Here is a 10,860-nt window from a genome sequence, read left to right as displayed (position 1 = left end):
ACAGAATGATCTCTGTTCATTTCCAAGGCAAACCATTCAATATCACAGTAATCCAAGTCTATGCCCCAACAAGTAATGCTGAAGAAGCTGAAGTTGAGTGGTTCTATGAAGACCTACAAGACCTTTTAGAACTAACACCCAAAGAAGATGTCCTTTTCATTATAGGGGACTGGAATGCAGAAGTAGGAAGTCAAGAAACAGCTGGGGTAACAGGAAAATTTGTCCTTGGAATACAGAATGAAGCAGGGCAAAGACTAATAGAGTTTTGCCAAGAGAACACACTGGTGTTAGCAAACACCCTCTTCCAACAACACAAGAGAAGACTCTACACATGGACATAACCAGATGGTCAACACCAAAATCAGATTGATTATATTCTTTGCAGCCAAAGATGGAGAAGCTCTATACAGTCAGCAAAAACAAGACCAGGAGCTGACTGTGGCTCAGATCATGAACTCCTTATTGCCAAATTCAGACTTAAATTGAAGAAAGTAGGGAAAACCACTAGACCATTCAGGTATGACCTAAATCAAATCCCTTATGATTATACAGTGGAAGTGAGAAATAGATTTATGGGCCTAGATCTGATAGATAGAGTGCCTGATGAACTATGGTTGGTGGTTCATGACATTGTACAGGAGACAGGGATCAAGACCATCCCCATGGAAAAGAAATGCAAAAAAGCAAAATGGCTGCCTGGGGAGACCTTACAAAAAGCTATGAAAAGAAGAGAAGCAAAAAGCAAAGGAGAAAAGGAAAGATATAAACATCTGAATGCAGAGTTCCAAAGAATAGCAAGGAGAGATAAGAAAGCCTTCCTCATGAATTACTTATAATTCTTTAAACATTGCTTTTCTTTGAAATTATGACACTTTTTCAATATAACTTATGATGCAGTATGTAAAGCATCAGTCATCAAAACTCATGTGTTTTCACAACTTAGTGGAATTAATTTCATGGAATTTGTAGGTCTTTATAGAACCAGATTCTGTCTACCTGCCCCTTCAAACTCAAGATGACTTTCAGACTGATCCCTCACTCTGCAATGCATATCCTCTTTTCCCACTCTTGTCTATCTGAGGGGGTCCTAAAATAATCAAATATTCCTCAACTTTTAAGACAGCTCAAAATACCTTTGCTTTGTGTTTTATAGCCAATTATTGGGGGCAAAATTGTTGTATGAGATACAAAATCAAATCCCTATTTTTGGATAATAACAGAGAAGCATATAGTACATAAATAATGTGTATATTTGTGTTGGTGGATGGGTATATATATATATATATGTATATATATACACCATATTTCAGTGATATTAAATATTTGAGTATAGAGTTATTGGGGTACAGAAATATTGTATTAAAATCTTCCTGGTGTGGCATATGTGGAACTAGATAAGTGGTACTGATGAACCTATTTGCAGGGCAGGAATAGAAATGCAGACAGAGAACTGGCTTCAGACACAGCAGAGGAAAGAGATGGTGGGATGAATTGAGAGAGCAGCACTGAAACATATACATAACCATATGTAAAGCAGAGAGCTAATGGAAAGTTGCTGTACAACACAGGAAACTCAACCTGGTGGTCTGGGACAACTGAGAAGGGGGATGATGTGCAAGGTAGGAGGGGGGTTCAAGAGGGAGGGTTCATATGTATATGTATGGCTGATTCGCATTGTCCTATGGCAGAAACCAACACAATTTTGTAAAACATTTATCCTCCTATTAAATATAAATTAAAAAAGCATCAAAAAAGATTGTCAATAATATCCTTGGATCATAATGATTTTGTTATAATGTTACCACATCTTAACTATTGCAAAGAGTAAGTATAAACTCTAAAACTGGAATTTTCAATATAAAGTTCATTATAACATGCAAAAAATCATACTGAAAATAGTCATATGTTTCATATAACTGAGACAGTATGTAGGAAATCATAAAGTGCATCTCCCAACTTTTGTGCATGATAAAGGTGACCTTGAAGATTATAATGGAAAAATCTACACTTTTCTTTCATAGCACATAAAGGCAGTCATTGTTATAATGACTCTTATAATAGCTACCATTTCAGTGATGGACAGAGGTCCCTTGTAATGTACTTTGTAAATGAAACACTCCTGCTTTCTTGTCCATGTGTATTATTTTATTATGCACCTGAAAAATTTAGACTTATTGGCCAGCTTAATAAAATACGAGTCGCCTAAATCAATGAAATCATAATCATCCTGTATTTGTCATAATAAAGCATTTTTGGTTCTGGGATTGTATTTTAGTGTCTCTATTTATTAAATTATTAATCAAAAGCCAAAATAACTAATACAGTAAACCCCCTACATACAGACATTCAAGTTGGAAACTTTCAAAGTGCGAACATAGGTGTCAGCTCCTGTTTGCCAGCCATTGCACAGTACTAGTGAACTTTAAAGGTACTGTACTGTAAGATTGAAAGTGTTTTCTTTATTTCTGTGTTTGTTCTTTATGTGTGCATTATGTTTGTACTGTAAACATATTACTGTACCTGTTATGAACATATATTGCTGATTGTGTTAATTGGGTACTTAGGCTAACTTAGTTGGACTTACAAATTGTAATTACAAATGCACTCTCAGAACTGAGCTCATTCAAATGTAGAGGACCTTTTGTCTTTCCATTTGTTTTTACTATGGGGTAATGAGGGATTACAAGCAATGAGCATTCCAGATCATTAGAGTATTTGATGGTAATGACCTTCTTTTACAAAAATAGAACACAACATTTTATGTGATAGGGCAAAGAAAACTCAGGAAGAAGTATTTGCAAGTGGAAAGAATTGTCTTTGGATATGAACGAATTTGTACCCTTGACATTCACTTGAGTTTCTGTCATTGGTCTAGTTCTTTTTCTACTATGATGCCACTCCACTGTACGGTTATAAATATTTGTACTCTAACAAAAATAACAATTTAAATCAAGACATTTGCTAATTCATCAGAATATGTTTCAGGCCATCACTTTTTTTTAAACTTTATTTTGCTATACCTTATCCTACCTGTGAAAGAGGACTTCCCAGTGACAGCAAAGATGTGAGAACCTGAGGAGTTTATATCAGAATTGTCACAGAGGGACTGACTCCCTAGGGTTTCATTATTTCTCACAGAAACTCATTCAGACTGTTAATAACCACTAAGGTTTCTTTTATTTTTAAAATCTTATGCTCATGAGGACACGACAACTTGCCTCTTCCTAATATCATCAGGGAATCAAATCTCCTGAAATAACGAAGCGATGAGATTCACTCTTCATTTCAGTATGTATGCCAGTTGGTCTACATAATTCGAGACTTGACTTGGGGAGTGGGGGAATATTAAGTTTCGTTGTTTTCATCATGCAAAATAGAATAGTGCCTGATATATGGAGTTTTACAGTCTAGAAAACCACTGGAAGATCAATTAAATTGTGTTAAGTTTGAACTAGTTATTTCCTGATTCTGAGTCTTCTCATTTTTAAAAAAATACGTATAAAAATACAATAGCTAAGAGAATTTCATTGTTGTTCAGTCACTCAGTGGCGTCTGACTCTTTGTGACCCCATGGACTACAGCATGCCAGGCTTCCATGTCACCATTTCCTGGAGTTTGCCCAAACTCATGTCCACTGAGTTGGTGATGTCATCCAACCATATCATCCTGTGTCCCCTTCTCCTCCTACTTTATTTTATTTTTTAACTTTACAATATTGTATTGGTTTTGCCATGTATCAACATGAGTCTGCCACAGGTATACACGTGTTCCCCATCTTGAACCCTCCTCCCTCCTCCCTCCCTGTACCATCCCTCTGGGTCATCCCAGTGCACCAGCCCCAAGCATCCAGTATCGTGCATTGAACCTGGACTAGTGACTCATTTCATGTATGATATTATACATGTTTCAATACCATTCTCCCAAATCATCCCACCCTCTCCCTCTCCCACAGAGTCCAAAAGACTGTTCTATACATCTGTGTCTCTTTTGCTGTCTCATATACAGGGTTATTGTTACCATCTTTCTAAATTCCATATATATGCATTAGTATTGGTGTTTTTCTTTCTGGCTTACTTCACTCTGTATAATAGGCTCCAGTTTAATCCACCTCATTAGAACTGATTCAAATATATTTCTTTTTAATGGCTGCGTAATACTCCATTGTGTATATGTACCACAGCTTTCTTATCCATTCATCTGCTGATGGACATCTAGGTTGCTTCCATGTCCTGGCTATTATAAGCAGTGCTGCAATGATCTTTCACAGCATCAGGATCTTTTCCAATGAGTGGGCTTTTCTCATCAGGTGGCCAAGTTATTGGAACTTCAACTTCAGCATCAGTCCTTCCAATGAATATTCAGGGCTGATTTTCCTTAGGATTGACTTGTTTGATCTCCTTGTCGTCCAGGGGACTCTCAAGAGTCTTCTCCAATACCACAGTTCAAAAGCATCAATTATTTGGCATTCAGCTTTCTTTATGGTCCAACACTTACATACATTTACTACTGGAAAAACCAGAGTTTTGACTATATGGACCTTTACTGACAAAGTAATGTCTCTGCTTTTTAATATGCTGTTCTAGGTTTGTCATAGCTTTTATTCCAAGGAGCAAGTGTCTTTTAATTTCATCGTTGCAGTTGCCCTCCACAGTGATTTTAAAGCCCAAGAAAATAAGTCTGTCACTGTTTCCATTGTTTCCCCATCTATTTGCCATGAAATTATGGGAACAAGAGTATATTATAAATATCCAGATAATGTAAATTGCTGGTAATTCTTCCTTTTTCAGCTTGTCCCACCCAGATCTATTGTCTTTTTCCATCTGAGGTTGAATTCTTAGATTCCATCAATAGAACTACTTTAGTGTCTGGTTTCCATCTGAGTTTTTCCAATGGGAGAAACCAGGAACACGACAGAGGTGGCAGGAAGAGAGAGGTATCCCAATTTCATTTTCATATTCTCTCAATTTCATAATGAAGTGGTAGGGTGGCTGCAATCCTTCCAAGGAAAATTCTGCCTGAGGAGTGTGTTGAGTATGTGGCCTAGGACATTCTTCTTAGTTCTAGTTTCACTGGACTTCTGACACTAGTCCTTGTGTTGGCCACTTTAGTATTGGAATGGAAATTGCCTTCTGCAATTAACCCCCAGGAACTTCATATTCTTTGTTCTCTTTAACATTTCCTGTGTTCTATTCTATTAAATTCTCTTCAGTTAAATCATCTGAGTAGACTTTTGTTTTGTCTCAGGTCTCTGACTCAGACCAGAAAGTTGCACGATAGTTACTCAATAAATGTTGCAGTGGAAGAGAGATTTCTGTCTTCACCATTGAAGCCTTGCTTGGAGAAAGTTGAGCATTACTTTGCTAGTGTGTGAAATGAGTCCAATTGTGTGATAGTTTACACAGGGATACAGTATTCTTTTTTTTTTTTAATTCTTTTTTTTTCCTTTTTTTTAAATTTTATTTTGTTTTTAAACTTTGCATAGTTGTATTAGTTTTGCCAAATATCATCTTTTTTTGGCATTTTGCTCCATTTTAGTGTCCTTGACTCTAATAAAGTGGTAAATCCCTACCTTGGAAAAAAAAAAAAAAAAGAAAATTCTTTGGAATTGCCTTTCTTTGGGATTGGAATGAAAACTGATCTTTTCAGTCCTGTGGCCACTGCTGCATTTTCCAAATTTGCCAGCATATTGAGTGAAGCACTTTAACAATATCATATGTTAGACTTTGAAATAGCTCAACTGGAATTACATCACCGTCACTAGCTTTGTTCATAGTGATGCTTCCTAAGGCCCACTTGACTTCACACACTCCAGGATGTCTCGCTCTAGGTGAGTGATCACACCATCATGGTTATCTGGGTTATTAAGATCTTGTGTAGTTCTTCTGTGTATTATTCTTACCTCCTCTTAATATCTTCTGCTTCTGTTAGGTTCATACCATTTCTGTCCTTTATTGGGCCCATCTTTGCATGGAATGTTCTCTTGGTGTCTCTAATTTTCTTGAAGAGATGTCAAACTTATTCAATTTATTTCCCATCCTATTGTTTTCCTGTATTTCTTTTCACTGATTGTGTAGAAAGGCTTTCTTATCTATCCTTGGAGAAGATTCCTGAGAGTCCCTTGGAATGCAAGTTCAAAACAGTCAGTCCTAAAGGAATCCAGACCTGAATATTCATTGGAAGGACTCATGCTGAATCTGAATCTCCAATATTTTGACCACCTGATGTGAGGAACTGACTCATTGGAAAAGACCCTGATGTTGGGAAAGATTGAAGGAAGGAGGAGAAGGGGATGACAGAAAATGAGATGATTGGATGGCATCACCGACTCAATGGGCATGAGTTTGAGCAAGCTCTGGGAGTTGGTGATGGACAGGGAAGCCTGGAGTGCTACAGTCCATGGAGTCACAAAGAGTTGGACATGACTGAAACGAACTAAACTGATATACACACACACACACACACACACACACACACATATATGTATATTTATATATGTATATATGCATATAGGTATGTATACATATGTATGTGTATACACACACACACACACACACACATATATATATATATATACATATACATTTCTCCAATATTCAGATTTCTCCAATATTCAGGATCTTCATCTGTTAGAAAGAAATAATTTCCTATCACAGGGATATTATAAGTGTTAAAGAAAATGTTGCTCCTTACTAAAGGACATGTGTATTCATTTTGAAATGCTTAGCACACAAATGTCTGGTATCTAATAAATACTCAGCAGATGATACTAACTGTCTTACTAAAAAAGTTGTAAATATATGAGCTCTACAACCTGGTAATGTAAATAAATTTTGAAAATACAGCTTTTTAAATTATCCATAACTGCTTCAATCTACTATATATGTCCTATTCAACTGAACAGGAATATAGGAAAAATAAGATTTTGAAATATATTTTATACTGAATTTAATATAAAGCCAACGATTCTATTTGTTCAACCTGAAGTAAGGAAAATCTCAAAATATTTGCAACAATTAAAAGGGTGTATTCACAGTTGGTAAGGTTGAAGTCAATTGGAAAAACATTTGCAATCTCATTGCAACTTATCAAGCATCATAGGATTAGTCAGCAAATTCAAATTTCTACAATGAAGCCTATGGATCACCTTAACGAAGAAACAATTTTTAAACTCCACATTAAAATATAATGTCTCCCAACCAAGATATTTAATATAATAACATGTATATAAGCTAAGTGATATAAAATATGAGGTAATTATCAATACAATTTTATAGGTGAGCTTTTACCCATATCCACAAACCAACTGGACTGAAGAGCATTTTCAGAATGACACAATAGTTTATATGGATTTTGTTTTTCTACAAAGCAGGGTCTTTGTCCACTTCACAAAGACAGTGAGTGCATTAATTATTATTTGCATGTTTATAATAACTGATATATAAATATTTTGCGTGTTTCTCTATTATCTTTTGAGATAAGTATCTCAATGACCCAACATCTTTAATTATTGTATTACCTGGGTTCTTACATCAAAATATAATTATATAGAAGGACTTGTGAAGTATACCTTTCTTTGAAAGAATAGTTTTGGACTTAGAAGAGTATATTGTTTAAATAAACTCTCTTGGTTGATCTTTCTCTTTAGGCAAATGCCTAGCCCTTCATATTTCAGTCCTTTTTCCCCTTATATGACTTATGAGAACTTCTGTCATCTGCATCTGTTATCTTTGTGCTTCTTTCTGATCTTTCTTGGCCTCTAATCTGAAAGATTAATGTTTGCTCTGCTGTTGTCCACCAGGATGTGGGCATCTTGTGGGCATTACTCTCTTCTGATTGGATACAGCCTGCTAATCTTACCTGCTGACTCAGCTGCATCCTGACTCTTAGAGCAATTACAGACTTAAACCTGTTCTTTATATTTACTGGGACCTCTCCTGGAAAGTTTGCTGAGTAGGAATCAACTTCACTAGCTACATATCCCAGACTTCAAATGGTTGCTATCTTCATATTCCTCTCTTTGGAATATACTAGAAATTTGGAAATCTGGCTACTGTTCATATCCCATAGAGACTGAAGTAACTGTGGGAGTACTAAGTCAAGCCCAAGTGTAAACTGTTTAAGTAAGCTGTGCACAAACTTCAGTTTGCTTTGGCTGACCAACAAATTGACTCTAGCAAGGACATTGGGACAACTGGTCTCAGAGAGATCTGCTAAGGCTTTGAATCATCTTTTGCTTTTTCTATCAATTATCAGAACTACCAAAGCAGGTGTACACTGCTTTACTCAAGAGGAAGATGCTTTCTTCTGCTGTGCTTGTGTCCCTTTCCAACACTGCTATGGATTTTATTGAACTTCCATCTGAATCATCCCATTTGGCCAACATTCTTAGAAAAAAACTATACAGGATTTATGGTTTTTGGATTTCATCCCCCTGCATTGTATATAGACCTTTAATTCATACCTACCCTAAGCATAAGTGTGGTTGTTTTCAGTAGTTCTACTCTTTGAACTGTAATGATGTTATACCTTTAACTGTTATCTTTTGGAAGAATATTATTCCTCCCATTTTCTCACTCACCTTCCTCTTTGAATGAAGAAGAAGATCTCAACAATTAACACAAGCAATCTGCACTAGCATTTTCACTACCCTGAACACTTTGTGCTAAGTCACTTCAGTCATGTCTGACTCTTTGTACACCATGGACTGTAGCCTGTCAGGCTCCTCTGTCCACGGGATTCTCCAGGCAAGAATACTGGAGTGGATTGTCATGCTCTCCTCCAGGGGATCTTCCAGACCTGGAGATCGAACACACATCTCTTATATCTCCTCCATGGCAAGTGGGTTCTTTACCACTCGGCCAGTACTTTAGTGAGAATGATAAAAATGAATCCTTCTCCTTCACTCCCTTACTTCTGCTAGTAATTTGGAAAATAACTATACTAACACTACTTTTGCAATGGGTGTTTCCCATGTGAATCCCAGAAACTAAGCCCTGAATTGCATGTAATGAATAATAGAATGGTGTGATCCTTAATAAGGTTTTCTCTTCTTTTCTATTTCTTGAGTGCAAGGCAAAATTGTGGAGTTTCTCAGAAACGTATTTTCTTTACAAGCTTTGTGAAACCAACAGAATATTATACAGACTGAAGTCAGAGGCTGGAATTTTGTCTTAATCAGAATAATAGAAAAAGAACTTTGTGTACTGTTGATGACAGCAAGTTCCATAATTAGGAGGAATTTGTGGCAATATCTCAGAAATCACTGAATGGGGAAAGTGTAAGTTTTCAGAGGGTAAATCTATGTGTTAAAAACTTACCTAATTCAAGCATATCATTTCAGTTGTCTCATGCAGCACTTCAGCCCTGGCTACACATTAAAACCCTGTAGAAAGCTTGTTAAATATGCCAGTATGTGTACTGACCTCAGCTGAGCTAAGACTCAAGGATTAGTGCTTTTAGAAACTCCACATTTGATTCCAGTGTGAAGCCAGAGTTGATTACCCTTACTCTGAGTATTATATTTATTAAAACATTAATTTAATAAAGCAATAGAGTTGTCTTTTAAGAAATGTGACCATTCTATGTCCTTCTGGAGTTGTAAAGTTTACTGTAGTGATTAAAGATAACTCATTTTTTCAATCAGCTTTTACTTTTACCTGTTTCCAAGGATTCAATGTACAAGTTTTAGCTGTTAATTATTGAGATTTAAAATACGTACAACTATCACTAACACTAGATTGTGTTATTAAAATCACCTCTTATTTGTGCTCCCTCTAGAGAATTTTGTAGTAACTCAGTCTCCATTGGCAACATCAGGGAGGCAAGAAACATACATATCATGGAAAATCAGCTGATGTGATTGCAGGATTACCCCACCAGTTCATCATTTCTGCAACTAATGGATACTGTTTTCTTGACCATGATTCAGGAACTCACCCAAATTCTGGGGATATAGCACAAATAAAGTTCCTCATGTGACTAGTATTCCAACGGTGGAAGGGGTTGTAAAAAATAATACTTTTAGAAGTGATAAATGATATAAGAAAAATCGATCATCATGCTTGATTAGAGAGCTATTTGGTTATTGAATAACTTAGACAAGAGGCCCAGACAAGCTTTCCAGAGGAGGTGTCATGAGAAGAGAGATGTAAATGAACTGATGAAGTGAATAATTTAACGATCTGAGAGAAAAACATTCTAGGCAGATAGAACACTATGTGCAAAGGCCCTGAGGTAGTAACATATTAGTCATGTTTAAGGCACAACAAGACAGTCAATGTGGCAAGAAAAAAGGGCTGAAGAGAAATTGATGGAAGAATTTGGAGAAATGTATGAGAATACATCACACACCCCCTTGCAGACCCTGATAAGAAGTTAAATTTTAAACCCAAATGTGATGAAAAGTGTAGTGCCATTTTACCAGGTCACCAACATGATGTAATATGTGTTTATAAAAGATCAGTGGCAATCTTATATTCCTGGATATGTTCCAGTGTCTTCTTATTTATACTCTATGGGAACTTGAATAGAATTTGTATCCCACTGTTATGTCAAAATTGTGCAAATCTTAATTATATTGAATTGGTTCACAGTGCTTTTCAGTCTAATATATCCTTCTACTTCTTTGTATATTCATTCAATTAATTTTTGAGAGTTTAATAGTAAAACACCAACTAAATATCTTAATTTACCTATTTAAAAATTATAATATATATTGGAAATATATATAACTTTGCTATGTATTTTCCAAGTCTCCTGCCAATGTGTTAGCATCTTTTCATAATTTAAAAATTAAAAGAAAGAGTAAATATGCAAAAAAAAGATAATTGGCTTATGTTGGAGGATAGAAGATTTCAAATG

Source organism: Bos indicus x Bos taurus, chromosome 23 (genome assembly GCF_003369695.1).
Source record: "Bos indicus x Bos taurus breed Angus x Brahman F1 hybrid chromosome 23, Bos_hybrid_MaternalHap_v2.0, whole genome shotgun sequence".
NCBI lineage: Eukaryota > Metazoa > Chordata > Mammalia > Artiodactyla > Bovidae > Bos > Bos indicus x Bos taurus.
Note: the sequence above shows the minus strand (reverse complement) of the source record.